Consider the following 17,100-nt stretch of genomic DNA (forward strand, 5'->3'; position numbering starts at 1 on the left):
CAGTTATCAGTGAGTATGAGCAGGGGGTCACACAGTTATCAGTGAGTATGAGCAGGTGGGTCACACAGTTATCAGTGAGTATGAGCAGGGGGTCACACAGTTATCAGTGAGTATGAGCAGGGGGTGACACAGTTATCAGTGAGTATGAGCAGGTGGGTCACACAGTTATCAGTGAGTATGAGCAGGGGGTCACACAGCTATCAGTGAGTATGAGCAGGGGGTCACACAGTTATCAGTAAGTATGAGCAGGGGGTCACACAGTTATCAGTGAGTATGAGCAGGAGGTCACACAGTTATCAGTGAGTATGAGCAGGGGGTCACACAGTTATCAGTGAGTACGAGCAGAGGGTCACACAGTTATCAGTGAGTATGAGCAGGAGGTCACACAGTTATCAGTTAGTGTGAGCAGGGGGTCACACAGTTATCAGTTAATGCGAGCAGGGGGGGTCACAGTTACAGTGAGTGTGAGCAGAGGGTCACACAGTTATCAGTGAGTATGAGCAGGGGGTTACACAGTTATCAGTAAGTATGAGCAGGGGGTCACACAGTTATCAGTGAGTATGAGCAGGTGGGTCACACAGTTATCAGTGAGTATGAGCAGGGGGTCACACAGTTATCAGTAAGTAAAAGCAGCAGGGGGGTCACACAGTTATCAGTGAGTATGAGTAGGGGTCACACAGTTATCAGTGCGTATGAGCAGGGGTCACACAGTTATCAGTGAGTATGAGCAGGGAGGGTCACACAGTTATCAGTGAGTATGAGCAGGGGTCACACAGTTATCAGTGCATATGAGCAGGGGTCACACAGTTATCAGTGAGTATGAGCAGGGGGGTCACACAGTTATCCGTGAGTATGAGCAGGGGGTCACACAGTTATCAGTGAGTATGAGCAGGGGGTCACACAGTTATCAGTAAGTATAAGCAGCAGGGGGGTCACACAGTTATCAGTGAGTATGAGCAGGGGTCACACAGTTATCAGTGCGTATGAGCAGGGGTCACACAGTTATCAGTGAGTATGAGCAGGGGGGTCACACAGTTATCCGTGAGTATGAGCAGGGGGTCACACAGTTATCAGTGAGTATGAGCAGGGGGTCACACAGTTATCAGTAAGTATAAGCAGCAGGGGGGTCACACAGTTATCAGTGAGTATGAGCAGGGGTCACACAGTTATCAGTGCGTATGAGCAGGGGTCACACAGTTATCAGTGAGTATGAGCAGGGAGGGTCACACAGTTATCAGTGAGTATGAGCAGGGGTCACAAAGTTATCAGTGAGTATGAGCAGGGGTCACACAGTTATCAGTGAGTATGAGCAGGGGGTCACACAGTTATCAGTGAGTATGAGCAGGGGGTCGCACAGTTATCAGTGAGTATGAGCAGGGGGTCACACAGTTATCATTAACTATGAGCAGGGGGTCACACAGTTATCAGTGAGTATGAGCAGGGGGTCACACAGTTATCAGTGAGTATAAGCAGGGGGTCACACAGTTATCAGTGAGTGTGAGCATAGGATCACACAGTTATCAGTGAGTATGAGCAGGGGGTCACACAGTTATCAGTGAGTGTGAGCATAGGATCACACAGTTATCAGTGAGTATGAGTAGCAGGGGGTCACACAGTTATCAGTGAGTATGAGCAGGGGGTCACACAGTTATCAGTGAGTATGAGCAGGGGGTCACACAGTTATCAGTGAGTGTGAGCATAGGATCACACAGTTATCAGTGAGTATGAGCAGGGGGTCACACAGTTATCAGTGAGTGTGAGCATAGGATCACACAGTTATCAGTGAGTATGAGTAGCAGGGGGTCACACAGTTATCAGTGAGTATGAGCAGGGGGTCACACAGTTATCAGTGAGTATGAGCAGGGGGGTCACACAGTTATCAGTAAGTATGAGCAGGGGGTCACACAGTTATCAGTGAGTATGAGCAGCAGGGTGTCACACAGTTATCAGTGAGTATAAGCAGCAGGGGGTCACACAGTTATCAGTAAGTATAAGCAGCAGGGGGTCACAAAGTTATCAGTAAGTATAAGCAGCAGGGGGTCACACAGTTATCAGTGAGTATGAGCAGGGGGTCACACAGTTATCAGTGAGTATGAGCAGGGGGTCACACAGTTATCAGTGAGTATAAGCAGCAGGGGGTCACACAGTTATCAGTGGGTATGAGCAGGGGGTCACACAGTTATCAGTAAGTATGAGCAGGGGGTCACACAGTTATCAGTGAGTATGAGCAGGGGGTCACACAGTTATCAGTGAGTATGAGCAGGTGGGTCACACAGTTATCAGTGAGTATGAGCAGGGGGTCACACAGTTATCAGTGAGTATGAGCAGGGGGTGACACAGTTATCAGTGAGTATGAGCAGGTGGGTCACACAGTTATCAGTGAGTATGAGCAGGGGGTCACACAGTTATCAGTGAGTATGAGCAGGGGGTCACACAGTTATCAGTAAGTATGAGCAGGGGGTCACACAGTTATCAGTGAGTATGAGCAGGAGGTCACACAGTTATCAGTGAGTATGAGCAGGGGGTCACACAGTTATCAGTGAGTATGAGCAGGGGGTCACACAGTTATCAGTGAGTATGACCAGAAGGTCACACAGTTATTAGTGAGTATGAGCAGGTGGGTCACACAGTTATCAGTGAGTATGAGCAGGGGGTCACACAGTTATCAGTGATTATGAGCAGGGGGTCACACAGTTATCAGTGATTATGAGCAGGGGGTCACACAGTTATCAGTGAGTATGAGCAGGAAGTCACACAGTTATCAGTGAGTATGAGCAGGAGGTCACACAGTTATCATTGATTATGAGCAGGGAGGGTCACACAGTTATTAGTAAGTATGAGCAGGAAGTCACACAGTTATCAGTGAGTATGAGCAGGAAGTCACACAGTTATCAGTGAGTATGAACAGGGGGTTACACAGTTATCAGTAAGTATGAGCAGGGGGTCACACAGTTATCAGTGAGAATGAGCAGGTGGGTCACACAGTTATCAGTGAGTATGAGCAGGGGGGTCACACAGTTATCAGTAAGTATGAGCAGGGGGTCACACAGTTATCAGTAAGTATGAGCAGGGGGTCACACAGTTATCAGTGAGTATGAGCAGGGGATCACACAGTTATCAGTGAGTATGAGCAGGGGGTCACACAGTTATCAGTAAGTATGAGCAGGGGGTCACACAGTTATCAGTGAGTATGAGCAGGGGGTCACACAGTTATCAGTGAGTATGAGCAGGGGGTCACACAGTTATCAGTGAGTGTGAGCATAGGAACACACAGTTATCAGTGAGTATGAGCAGGGGGTCACACAGTTATCAGTGAGTGTGAGCATAGGATCACACAGTTATCAGTGAGTATGAGCAGCAGGGGGTCACACAGTTATCAGTGAGTATGAGCAGGGGGGTCACACAGTTATCAGTGAGTATGAGCAGGGGGGTCACACAGTTATCAGTAAGTATGAGCAGGGGGTCACACAGTTATCAGTGAGTATGAGCAGCAGGGTGTCACACAGTTATCAGTGAGTATAAGCAGCAGGGGGTCATACAGTTATCAGTAAGTATAAGCAGCAGGGGGTCACACAGTTATCAGTAAGTATAAGCAGCAGGGGGTCACACAGTTATCAGTGAGTATGAGCAGGGGGTCACACAGTTATCAGTGAGTATGAGTAGGGGGTCACACAGTTATCAGTGAGTATAAGCAGCAGGGGGTCACACAGTTATCAGTAAGTATAAGCAGCAGGGGGTCACACAGTTATCAGTAAGTATAAGCAGCAGGGGGTCACACAGTTATCAGTGAGTATGAGCAGGGGGTCACACAGTTATCAGTGAGTATGAGCAGGGGGTCACACAGTTATCAGTGAATATAAGCAGCAGGGGGTCACACAGTTATCAGTGGGTATGAGCAGGGGGTCACACAGTTATCAGTAAGTATGAGCAGGGGGTCACACAGTTATCAGTGAATATGAGCAGGGGGTCACACAGTTATCAGTGAGTATGAGCAGGTGGGTCACACAGTTATCAGTGAGTATGAGCAGGGGGTCACACAGTTATCAGTGAGTATGAGCAGGGGGTCACACAGTTATCAGTGAGTATGAGCAGGTGGGTCACACAGTTATCAGTGAGTATGAGCAGGGGGTCACACAGCTATCAGTGAGTATGAGCAGGGGGTCACACAGTTATCAGTAAGTATGAGCAGGGGGTCACACAGTTATCAGTGAGTATGAGCAGGAGGTCACACAGTTATCAGTGAGTATGAGCAGGGGGTCACACAGTTATCAGTGAGTATGAGCAGGGGGTCACACAGTTATCAGTGAGTATGAGCAGGAGGTCACACAGTTATCAGTTAGTGTGAGCAGGGGGTCACACAGTTATCAGTTAATGCGAGCAGGGGTGGTCACAGTTACAGTGAGTGTGAGCAGAGGGTCACACAGTTATCAGTGAGTATGAGCAGGGGGTTACACAGTTATCAGTAAGTATGAGCAGGGGGTCACACAGTTATCAGTGAGTATGAGCAGATGGGTCACACAGTTATCAGTGAGTATGAGCAGGGGGTCACACAGTTATCAGTAAGTAAAAGCAGCAGGGGGGTCACACAGTTATCAGTGAGTATGAGCAGGGGTCACACAGTTATCAGTGCATATGAGCAGGGGTCACACAGTTATCAGTGAGTATGAGCAGGGGGGTCACACAGATATCCGTGAGTATGAGCAGGGGGTCACACAGTTATCAGTGAGTATGAGCAGGGGGTCACACAGTTATCAGTAAGTATAAGCAGCAGGGGGGTCACACAGTTATCAGTGAGTATGAGCAGGGGTCACACAGTTATCAGTGCGTATGAGCAGGGGTCACACAGTTATCAGTGAGTATGAGCAGGGAGGGTCACACAGTTATCAGTGAGTATGAGCAGGGGTCACACAGTTATCAGTGCATATGAGCAGGGGTCACACAGTTATCAGTGAGTATGAGCAGGGGGGTCACACAGTTATCCGTGAGTATGAGCAGGGGGTCACACAGTTATAAGTGAGTATGAGCAGGGGGTCACACAGTTATCAGTAAGTATAAGCAGCAGGGGGGTCACACAGTTATCAGTGAGTATGAGCAGGGGTCACACAGTTATCAGTGAGTATGAGCAGGGGGGTCACACAGTTATCCGTGAGTATGAGCAGGGGGTCACACAGTTATCAGTGAGTATGAGCAGGGGGTCACACAGTTATCAGTAAGTATAAGCAGCAGGGGGGTCACACAGTTATCAGTGAGTATGAGCAGGGGGTCACACAGTTATCAGTGAGTATGAGCAGGGGGTCGCACAGTTATCAGTGAGTATGAGCAGGGGGTCACACAGTTATCAGTGAGTATGAGCAGGGGGTCACACAGTTATCAGTGAGTATAAGCAGCAGGGGGTCACACAGTTATCAGTGGGTATGAGCAGGGGTCACACAGTTATCAGGGAGTATGAGCAGGGGGTCACACAGTTATCAGTGCGTATGAGCAGGAGTCACACAGTTATCAGTGAGTATGAGCAGGGAAGGTCACACAGTTATCAGTGAGTATGAGCAGGGGTCACACAGTTATCAGTGCATATGAGCAGGGGTCACACAGCTATCAGTGCGTATGAGCAGGGGTCACACAGTTATCAGTGAGTATGAGCAGGGAGGGTCACACAGTTATCAGTGAGTATGAGCAGGGGGGTCACACAGTTATCAGTGCGTATGAGCAGGGGTCACACAGTTATCAGTGAGTGTGAGCATAGGATCACACAGTTATCAGTGAGTATGAGCAGGGGGTCACACAGTTATCAGTGAGTGTGAGCATAGGATCACACAGTTATCAGTGAGTATGAGCAGCAGGGGGTCACACAGTTATCAGTGAGTATGAGCAGGGGGGTCACACAGTTATCAGTAAGTATGAGCAGGGGGTCAGACAGTTATCAGTGAGTATGAGCAGCAGGGTGTCACACAGTTATCAGTGAGTATAAGCAGCAGGGGGTCACACAGTTATCAGTAAGTATAAGCAGCAGGGGGTCACACAGTTATCAGTAAGTATAAGCAGCAGGGGGTCACACAGTTATCAGTGAGTATGAGCAGAGGGTCACACAGTTATCAGTGAGTATGAGCAGGGGGTCACACAGTTATCAGTGAGTATAAGCAGCAGGGGGTCACACAGTTATCAGTGGGTATGAGCAGGGGGTCACACAGTTATCAGTAAGTATGAGCAGGGGGTCACACAGTTATCAGTGAGTATGAGCAGGGGGTCACACAGTTATCAGTGAGTATGAGCAGGTCGGTCACACAGTTATCAGTGAGTATGAGCAGGGGGTCACACAGTTATCAGTGAGTATGAGCAGGGGGTGACACAGTTATCAGTGAGTATGAGCAGGTGGGTCACACAGTTATCAGTGAGTATGAGCAGGGGGTCACACAGCTATCAGTGAGTATGAGCAGGGGGTCACACAGTTATCAGTAAGTATGAGCAGGGGGTCACACAGTTATCAGTGAGTATGAGCAGGAGGTCACACAGTTATCAGTGAGTATGAGCAGGGGGTCACACAGTTATCAGTGAGTATGAGCAGAGGGTCACACAGTTATCAGTGAGTATGAGCAGGAGGTCACACAGTTATCAGTTAGTGTGAGCAGGGGGTCACACAGTTATCAGTTAATGCGAGCAGGGGGGGTCACAGTTACAGTGAGTGTGAGCAGAGGGTCACACAGTTATCAGTGAGTATGAGCAGGGGGTTACACAGTTATCAGTAAGTATGAGCAGGGGGTCACACAGTTATCAGTGAGTATGAGCAGGTGGGTCACACAGTTATCAGTGAGTATGAGCAGGGGGTCACACAGTTATCAGTAAGTAAAAGCAGCAGGGGGGTCACACAGTTATCAGTGAGTATGAGCAGGGGTCACACAGTTATCAGTGCGTATGAGCAGGGGTCACACAGTTATCAGTGAGTATGAGCAGGGATGGTCACACAGTTATCAGTGAGTATGAGCAGGGGTCACACAGTTATCAGTGTATATGAGCAGGGGTCACACAGTTATCAGTGAGTATGAGCAGGGGGGTCACACAGTTATCCGTGAGTATGAGCAGGGGGTCACACAGTTATCAGTGAGTATGAGCAGGGGGTCACACAGTTATCAGTAAGTATAAGCAGCAGGGGGGTCACACAGTTATCAGTGAGTATGAGCAGGGGTCACACAGTTATCAGTGCGTATGAGCAGGGGTCACACAGTTATCAGTGAGTATGAGCAGGGGGGTCACACAGTTATCCGTGAGTATGAGCAGGGGGTCACACAGTTATCAGTGAGTATGAGCAGGGGGTCACACAGTTATCAGTAAGTATAAGCAGCAGGGGGGGTCACACAGTTATCAGTGAGTATGAGCAGGGGTCACACAGTTATCAGTGCGTATGAGCAGGGGTCACACAGTTATCAGTGAGTATGAGCAGGGAGGGTCACACAGTTATCAGTGAGTATGAGCAGGGGTCACACAGTTATCAGTGAGTATGAGCAGGGGTCACACAGTTATCAGTGAGTATGAGCAGGGGGTCACACAGTTATCAGTGAGTATGAGCAGGGGGTCGCACAGTTATCAGTGAGTATGAGCAGGGGGTCACACAGTTATCATTAACTATGAGCAGGGGGTCACACAGTTATCAGTGAGTATGAGCAGGGGGTCACACAGTTATCAGTGAGTATAAGCAGGGGGTCACACAGTTATCAGTGAGTGTGAGCATAGGATCACACAGTTATCAGTGAGTATGAGCAGGGGGTCACACAGTTATCAGTGAGTGTGAGCATAGGATCACACAGTTATCAGTGAGTATGAGTAGCAGGGGGTCACACAGTTATCAGTGAGTATGAGCAGGGGGTCACACAGTTATCAGTGAGTATGAGCAGGGGGTCACACAGTTATCAGTGAGTGTGAGCATAGGATCACACAGTTATCAGTGAGTATGAGCAGGGGGTCACACAGTTATCAGTGAGTGTGAGCATAGGATCACACAGTTATCAGTGAGTATGAGTAGCAGGGGGTCACACAGTTATCAGTGAGTATGAGCAGGGGGTCACACAGTTATCAGTGAGTATGAGCAGGGGGGTCACACAGTTATCAGTAAGTATGAGCAGGGGGTCACACAGTTATCAGTGAGTATGAGCAGCAGGGTGTCACACAGTTATCAGTGAGTATAAGCAGCAGGGGGTCACACAGTTATCAGTAAGTATAAGCAGCAGGGGGTCACAAAGTTATCAGTAAGTATAAGCAGCAGGGGGTCACACAGTTATCAGTGAGTATGAGCAGGGGGTCACACAGTTATCAGTGAGTATGAGCAGGGGGTCACACAGTTATCAGTGAGTATAAGCAGCAGGGGGTCACACAGTTATCAGTGGGTATGAGCAGGGGGTCACACAGTTATCAGTAAGTATGAGCAGGGGGTCACACAGTTATCAGTGAGTATGAGCAGGGGGTCACACAGTTATCAGTGAGTATGAGCAGGTGGGTCACACAGTTATCAGTGAGTATGAGCAGGGGGTCACACAGTTATCAGTGAGTATGAGCAGGGGGTGACACAGTTATCAGTGAGTATGAGCAGGTGGGTCACACAGTTATCAGTGAGTATGAGCAGGGGGTCACACAGTTATCAGTGAGTATGAGCAGGGGGTCACACAGTTATCAGTAAGTATGAGCAGGGGGTGACACAGTTATCAGTGAGTATGAGCAGGAGGTCACACAGTTATCAGTGAGTATGAGCAGGGGGTCACACAGTTATCAGTGAGTATGAGCAGGGGGTCACACAGTTATCAGTGAGTATGACCAGAAGGTCACACCGTTATTAGTGAGTATGAGCAGGTGGGTCACACAGTTATCAGTGAGTATGAGCAGGGGGTCACACAGTTATCAGTGATTATGAGCAGGGGTCACACAGTTATCAGTGATTATGAGCAGGGGGTCACACAGTTATCAGTGAGTATGAGCAGGAAGTCACACAGTTATCAGTGAGTATGAGCAGGAGGTCACACAGTTATCATTGATTATGAGCAGGGAGGGTCACACAGTTATTAGTAAGTATGAGCAGGAAGTCACACAGTTATCAGTGAGTATGAGCAGGAAGTCACACAGTTATCAGTGAGTATGAACAGGGGGTTACACAGTTATCAGTAAGTATGAGCAGGGGGTCACACAGTTATCAGTGAGAATGAGCAGGTGGGTCACACAGTTATCAGTGAGTATGAGCAGGGGGGTCACACAGTTATCAGTAAGTATGAGCAGGGGGTCACACAGTTATCAGTAAGTATGAGCAGGGGGTCACACAGTTATCAGTGAGTATGAGCAGGGGATCACACAGTTATCAGTGAGTATGAGCAGGGGGTCACACAGTTATCAGTAAGTATGAGCAGGGGGTCACACAGTTATCAGTGAGTATGAGCAGGGGGTCACACAGTTATCAGTGAGTATGAGCAGGGGGTCACACAGTTATCAGTGAGTGTGAGCATAGGAACACACAGTTATCAGTGAGTATGAGCAGGGGGTCACACAGTTATCAGTGAGTGTGAGCATAGGATCACACAGTTATCAGTGAGTATGAGCAGCAGGGGGTCACACAGTTATCAGTGAGTATGAGCAGGGGGGTCACACAGTTATCAGTGAGTATGAGCAGGGGGGTCACACAGTTATCAGTAAGTATGAGCAGGGGGTCACACAGTTATCAGTGAGTATGAGCAGCAGGGTGTCACACAGTTATCAGTGAGTATAAGCAGCAGGGGGTCATACAGTTATCAGTAAGTATAAGCAGCAGGGGGTCACACAGTTATCAGTAAGTATAAGCAGCAGGGGGTCACACAGTTATCAGTGAGTATGAGCAGGGGGTCACACAGTTATCAGTGAGTATGAGTAGGGGGTCACACAGTTATCAGTGAGTATAAGCAGCAGGGGGTCACACAGTTATCAGTAAGTATAAGCAGCAGGGGGTCACACAGTTATCAGTAAGTATAAGCAGCAGGGGGTCACACAGTTATCAGTGAGTATGAGCAGGGGGTCACACAGTTATCAGTGAGTATGAGCAGGGGGTCACACAGTTATCAGTGAATATAAGCAGCAGGGGGTCACACAGTTATCAGTGGGTATGAGCAGGGGGTCACACAGTTATCAGTAAGTATGAGCAGGGGGTCACACAGTTATCAATGAGTATGAGCAGGGGGTCACACAGTTATCAGTGAGTATGAGCAGGTGGGTCACACAGTTATCAGTGAGTATGAGCAGGGGGTCACACAGTTATCAGTGAGTATGAGCAGGTGGTCACACAGTTATCAGTGAGTATGAGCAGGTGGGTCACACAGTTATCAGTGAGTATGAGCAGGGGGTCACACAGCTATCAGTGAGTATGAGCAGGGGGTCACACAGTTATCAGTAAGTATGAGCAGGGGGTCACACAGTTATCAGTGAGTATGAGCAGGAGGTCACACAGTTATCAGTGAGTATGAGCAGGGGGTCACACAGTTATCAGTGAGTATGAGCAGGGGGTCACACAGTTATCAGTGAGTATGAGCAGGAGGTCACACAGTTATCAGTTAGTGTGAGCAGGGGGTCACACAGTTATCAGTTAATGCGAGCAGGGGGGGTCACAGTTACAGTGAGTGTGAGCAGAGGGTCACACAGTTATCAGTGAGTATGAGCAGGGGGTTACACAGTTATCAGTAAGTATGAGCAGGGGGTCACACAGTTATCAGTGAGTATGAGCAGGTGGGTCACACAGTTATCAGTGAGTATGAGCAGGGGGTCACACAGTTATCAGTAAGTAAAAGCAGCAGGGGGGTCACACAGTTATCAGTGAGTATGAGCAGGGGTCACACAGTTATCAGTGCGTATGAGCAGGGGTCACACAGTTATCAGTGAGTATGAGCAGGGAGGGTCACACAGTTATCAGTGAGTATGAGCAGGGGTCACACAGTTATCAGTGCATATGAGCAGGGGTCACACAGTTATCAGTGAGTATGAGCAGGGGGGTCACACAGTTATCCGTGAGTATGAGCAGGGGGTCACACAGTTATCAGTGAGTATGAGCAGGGGGTCACACAGTTATCAGTAAGTATAAGCAGCAGGGGGGTCACACAGTTATCAGTGAGTATGAGCAGGGGTCACACAGTTATCAGTGCGTATGAGCAGGGGTCACACAGTTATCAGTGAGTATGAGCAGGGAGGGTCACACAGTTATCAGTGAGTATGAGCAGGGGTCACACAGTTATCAGTGCGTATGAGCAGGGGTCACACAGTTATCAGTGAGTATGAGCAGGGGGTCACACAGTTATCAGTGAGTATGAGCAGGGGGTCGCACAGTTATCAGTGAGTATGAGCAGGGGGTCACACAGTTATCATTAACTATGAGCAGGGGGTCACACAGTTATCAGTGAGTATGAGCAGGGGGTCACACAGTTATCAGTGAGTGTGAGCATAGGATCACACAGTTATCAGTGAGTATGAGCAGGGGGTCACACAGTTATCAGTGAGTGTGAGCATAGGATCACACAGTTATCAGTGAGTATGAGTAGCAGGGGGTCACACAGTTATCAGTGAGTATGAGCAGGGGGTCACACAGTTATCAGTGAGTGTGAGCATAGGATCACACAGTTATCAGTGAGTAGGAGCAGGGGGTCACACAGTTATCAGTGAGTGTGAGCATAGGATCACACAGTTATCAGTGAGTATGAGTAGCAGGGGGTCACACAGTTATCAGTGAGTATGAGCAGGTGGTCACACAGTTATCAGTGAGTATGAGCAGGGGGGTCACACAGTTATCAGTAAGTATGAGCAGGGGGTCACACAGTTATCAGTGAGTATGAGCAGCAGGGTGTCACACAGTTATCAGTGAGTATAAGCAGCAGGGGGTCACACAGTTATCAGTAAGTATAAGCAGCAGGGGGTCACACAGTTATCAGTAAGTATAAGCAGCAGGGGGTCACACAGTTATCAGTGAGTATGAGCAGGGGGTCACACAGTTATCAGTGAGTATGAGCAGGGGGTCACACAGTTATCAGTGAGTATAAGCAGCAGGGGGTCACACAGTTATCAGTGGGTATGAGCAGGGGGTCACACAGTTATCAGTAAGTATGAGCAGGGGGTCACACAGTTATCAGTGAGTATGAGCAGGGGGTCACACAGTTATCAGTGAGTATGAGCAGGTGGGTCACACAGTTATCAGTGAGTATGAGCAGGGGGTGACACAGTTATCAGTGAGTATGAGCAGGTGGGTCACACAGTTATCAGTGAGTATGAGCAGGGGGTCACACAGTTATCAGTGAGTATGAGCAGGGGGTCACACAATTATCAGTAAGTATGAGCAGGGGGTCACACAGTTATCAGTGAGTATGAGCAGGAGGTCACACAGTTATCAGTGAGTATGAGCAGGGGGTCACACAGTTATCAGTGAGTATGAGCAGGGGGTCACACAGTTATCAGTGAGTATGACCAGAAGGTCACACAGTTATTAGTGAGTATGAGCAGGTGGGTCACACAGTTATCAGTGAGTATGAGCAGGGGGTCACACAGTTATCAGTGATTATGAGCAGGGGTCACACAGTTATCAGTGATTATGAGCAGGGGGTCACACAGTTATCAGTAAGTATGAGCAGGGGGTCACACAGTTATCAGTGAGTATGAGCAGGAGGTCACACAGTTATCATTGATTATGAGCAGGGAGGGTCACACAGTTATCAGTGAGTATGAGCAGGACGTCACACAGTTATCAGTGAGTATGAGCAGGAAGTCACACAGTTATCAGTGAGTATGAACAGGGGGTTACACAGTTATCAGTAAGTATGAGCAGGGGGTCACACAGTTATCAGTGAGTATGAGCAGGTGGGTCACACAGTTATCAGTGAGTATGAGCAGGGGGGTCACACAGTTATCAGTAAGTATGAGCAGGGGGTCACACAGTTATCAGTAAGTATGAGCAGGGGGTCACACAGTTATCAGTGAGTATGAGCAGGGGGTCACACAGTTATCAGTGAGTATGAGCAGGGGGTCACACAGTTATCAGTAAGTATGAGCAGGGGGTCACACAGTTATCAGTGAGTATGAGCAGGGGGTCACACAGTTATCAGTGAGTATGAGCAGGGGGTCACACAGTTATCAGTGAGTGTGAGCATAGGAACACACAGTTATCAGTGAGTATGAGCAGGGGGTCACACAGTTATCAGTGAGTGTGAGCATAGGATCACACAGTTATCAGTGAGTATGAGCAGGGGGGTCACACAGTTATCAGTGAGTATGAGCAGGGGGGTCACACAGTTATCAGTGAGTATGAGCAGGGGGGTCACACAGTTATCAGTAAGTATGAGCAGGGGGTCACACAGTTATCAGTGAGTATGAGCAGCAGGGTGTCACACAGTTATCAGTGAGTATAAGCAGCAGGGGGTCATACAGTTATCAGTAAGTATAAGCAGCAGGGGGTCACACAGTTATCAGTAAGTATAAGCAGCAGGGGGTCACACAGTTATCAGTGAGTATGAGCAGGGGGTCACACAGTTATCAGTGAGTATGAGTAGGGGGTCACACAGTTATCAGTGAGTATAAGCAGCAGGGGGTCACACAGTTATCAGTGGGTATGAGCAGGGGGTCACACAGTTATCAGTGAGTATGAGCAGGGGGTCATACAGTTATCAGTGAGTATGAGCATGGGGTCACACAGTTATCAGTGAGTATGAGCAGGTGGGTCACACAGTTATCAGTGAGTATGAGCAGGGGGTCACACAGTTATCAGTGAGTATGAGCAGGGGGTCACACAGTTATCAGTGAGTATGAGCAGGTGGGTCACACAGTTATCAGTGAGTATGAGCAGGAAGTCACACAGTTATCAGTGAGTATGAGCAGGAGGTTACACAGTTATCAGTGAGTATGAGCAGGGGTCACACAGTTATCAGTGAGTATGAGCAGGGGGTCACACAGTTATCAGTGAGTATGAGCAGGAAGTCACACAGTTATCAGTGAGTATGAGCAGGAGGTTACACAGTTATCAGTGAGTATGAGCAGGGGTCACACAGTTATCAGTGAGTATGAGCAGGGGGTCACACAGTTATCAGTGAGTATGAGCAGGAAGTCACACAGTTATCAGTGAGTATGAGCAGGAGGTCACACAGTTATCAGTGAGTATGAGCAGGGGTTACACAGTTATCAGTGAGTATGAGAAGGGGGTCACACAGTTATCAGTAAGTATGAGCAGGGGGTCACACAGTTATCAGTGAGTATGAGCAGGGGGTCACACAGTTATCAGTGAGTATGAGCAGGGGGTTGCACAGTTATCAGCGAGTATGAGCAAGGGGGTCACACAGTTATCAGTAAGTATAAGCAGCAGGGGGTCACACAGTTATCAGTGAGTATGAGCAGGGGGTCACACAGTTATCAGTGAGTATGAGCAGGGAGGGTCACACAGTTATCAATGAGTATGAGCAGGGGGTCACACAGTTATCAGTAAGTATGAGCAGGGGGTCACACAGTTATCAGTTAGTATGAGCAGGGGGTCACACAGTTATCAGTGAGTATGAGCAGGGGGTCACACAGTTATCAGTGAGTATGAGCAGGGGGTCACACAGTTACCAGTGAGTATGAGCAGCATGGGTTCACACAGTTATCAGTGAGTATGAGCAGGGGGTCACACAGTTATCAGTGAGTATGAGCAGGAGGTCACACAGTTATCAGTGAGTATGAGCAGGGTGTCACACAGTTATCAGTGAGTATGAGCAGGGGGGTCACACAGTTATCAGTGATTATGAGCAGGGGGGGTCACACAGTTATTAGTAAGTATGAGCAGGGGGTCACACAGTTATCAGTGAGTATGAGCAGGGGGGTCACACATTTATCAGTGAGTATGAGCAGGAGGTCACACAGTTATCAGTGATTATGAGCAGGGGGTCACACAGTTATCAGTGAGTGTGAGCAGTGTGACAAGACCAATCTCGCCACTGTGCATTGGAGGAGCCTGGTTGCCCACCTGCTGCCTTTAGACTATGGCCCCATGTTGAAATGCTTGATTTTCCCCTACAAAGGGTCAAGCCGGGTCTGCCGGAGTGTCCCACCAAGAGGGAGCCGTGTGACGGACCCCTCTGTCCTGGAGCTGTGTGGCTCTCCTGGTTGATTTGTGTGGATTTGTGTGGTTTCCTGTCCGTGCTTCCCCGTTCGTGTTTGTTTTTCTGGTCTCCCGAGCACCGCTGAGGCTGTCGACCTCCCTACGGATTATGGATTCGGGCATTATGTTTAAGTCCCCCTGTGCCCATTATAGGTACAGGGTGTGAATCCAACAGTACTGAAGGGGTTAACTCTCTCCTTGTTCAGATTTGAGAAACTGTATTTTCTGAGACAGGTTTCCTGGCATCAGCTATTGTTTACTGTAATTAGGTCTAGGTGATAAGCTTTCACCTTGTTTAATCACCTCCAGAGTCCAGACTGCCAGGTGCCAGGAAGGAATCCATTGTTTTCTTGTGGTTGATTGTTTATTTGGTTATGTAATGTATTTCTATTGTATCCTGTAAAAGGGCGTCTTTCCTCTATCCATGAAGGTAATTGGATTTCTTCCCAATTATCCCCAGGATAGAGAGGAGGGGTTTACTGGTACCAAGGGGAGCGTTTATGCCTGAGTCACTGTGATTGGCTAATGTACTATACTCGTCCCAATCTCCCATCTGGTCCCCTAGGGGAGTGTCCACCAGGTGGGAGACCTGCATAAATACCGGGCATGTAGCCCTCAATGAAAGAGATTTTTCCTGTTTTACCCTCAAGGCGGAGCTTGGTCTCGTTCTTGGGGGGGATTTACTGTATGCTGTTAGAGACTGATTGCCAGGAGTGTAAGCCGCTGGGGTGCTTTTCCTGTTCAGCTGCTAGCAGCTATTCATGAGTTTCCGGATCGGGAGTTTGGTGTTCTGCGGTAACTACCTGTGTCTCTGTAAGGGAAGATCTACTAAACGGCGGTTTAACCCTTTTATGCCTGGGGGTGCCGTAACAGGCAGGTTCCTCAGGGGCTGCAGAGTGATATTTACCTATCAGCAAGCTACATATTCAGTGCACATACCTCTTCCCCATACAGTAAAAGAGATCTGAGGACAGGAAGGTTCCTCGGGGGCTGCAGAGTGGCATTTACCTATCAGAGAGGTACATATTAAGTGCACACATCCCTTTCCAATAGAGTAACAGAGATCTGAGGACAGGCAGGTTCCTCAGGGGCTGCAGAGGGGCATTTACCTATCAGCAAGATACATATTCATTGCACACACCCCTTCCCCATACAGTAACAGAGATCTAAGGACGGGCAGGATCCTCGGGGGCTGCAGAGGGGCATTAACCTATCAGCGAGGTACATATACAGTGTACACACCACTTTCCCATACAGTAACAGAGATCTGAGGACAGGAAGGATCATTGGGGGCTGCAGAGTGGCATTTACCTATCAGAGAGGTACATATTAAGTGCACACATCCCTTTCCAATAGAGTAACAGAGATCTGAGGACAGGCAGGTTCCTCTGGGGCTGCAGAGGGGCATTTACCTATCAGCAAGATACATATTCAGTGCACACACCCCTTCCCCATACAGTAACAGAGATCTAAGGATGGGCAGGATCCTCGGGGGCTGCAGAGGGGCATTAACCTATCAGCGAGGTACATATTCAGTGTACACACCACTTTCCCATACAGTAACAGAGATCTGAGGACGTTCATGTTCCTCAGGGGCTGTAGAGTGCCATTTTACTGATTAGCGACGTCCATATTTAGTGCACACACCCCTTCCCCATAGAGAAGAGAGATCTGAGGACGGGTAGGTTCCTCAGGGCTGCAGAATGGCATTTACCTATCAGTGAGGTACATATTCAGTGCACACACCCCTTCCCTATACAGTAACAGAGATCTGAGGACGGGCAGGATCTTCAAAGCTGCAGAGGGGCATTTACCTATCAGTAAGGTAAATATCAGTGCACAAACCCTTCCTCATACAGGAACAGAGATCTGAGGACGTGCATGTTCCTCAGGGGCTGTAGAGTGGCATTTTACCTATTAGCGATGTACATATTCAGTGCACATACCCATTCCCCATACAGTAACAGAGATCTGAGGAGGGGCAGGTTCCTCAGGGA

The sequence above is a fragment of the Bombina bombina genome, chromosome 7 (genome assembly GCF_027579735.1).
Source record: "Bombina bombina isolate aBomBom1 chromosome 7, aBomBom1.pri, whole genome shotgun sequence".
Taxonomy (NCBI): Eukaryota; Metazoa; Chordata; class Amphibia; order Anura; family Bombinatoridae; genus Bombina; species Bombina bombina.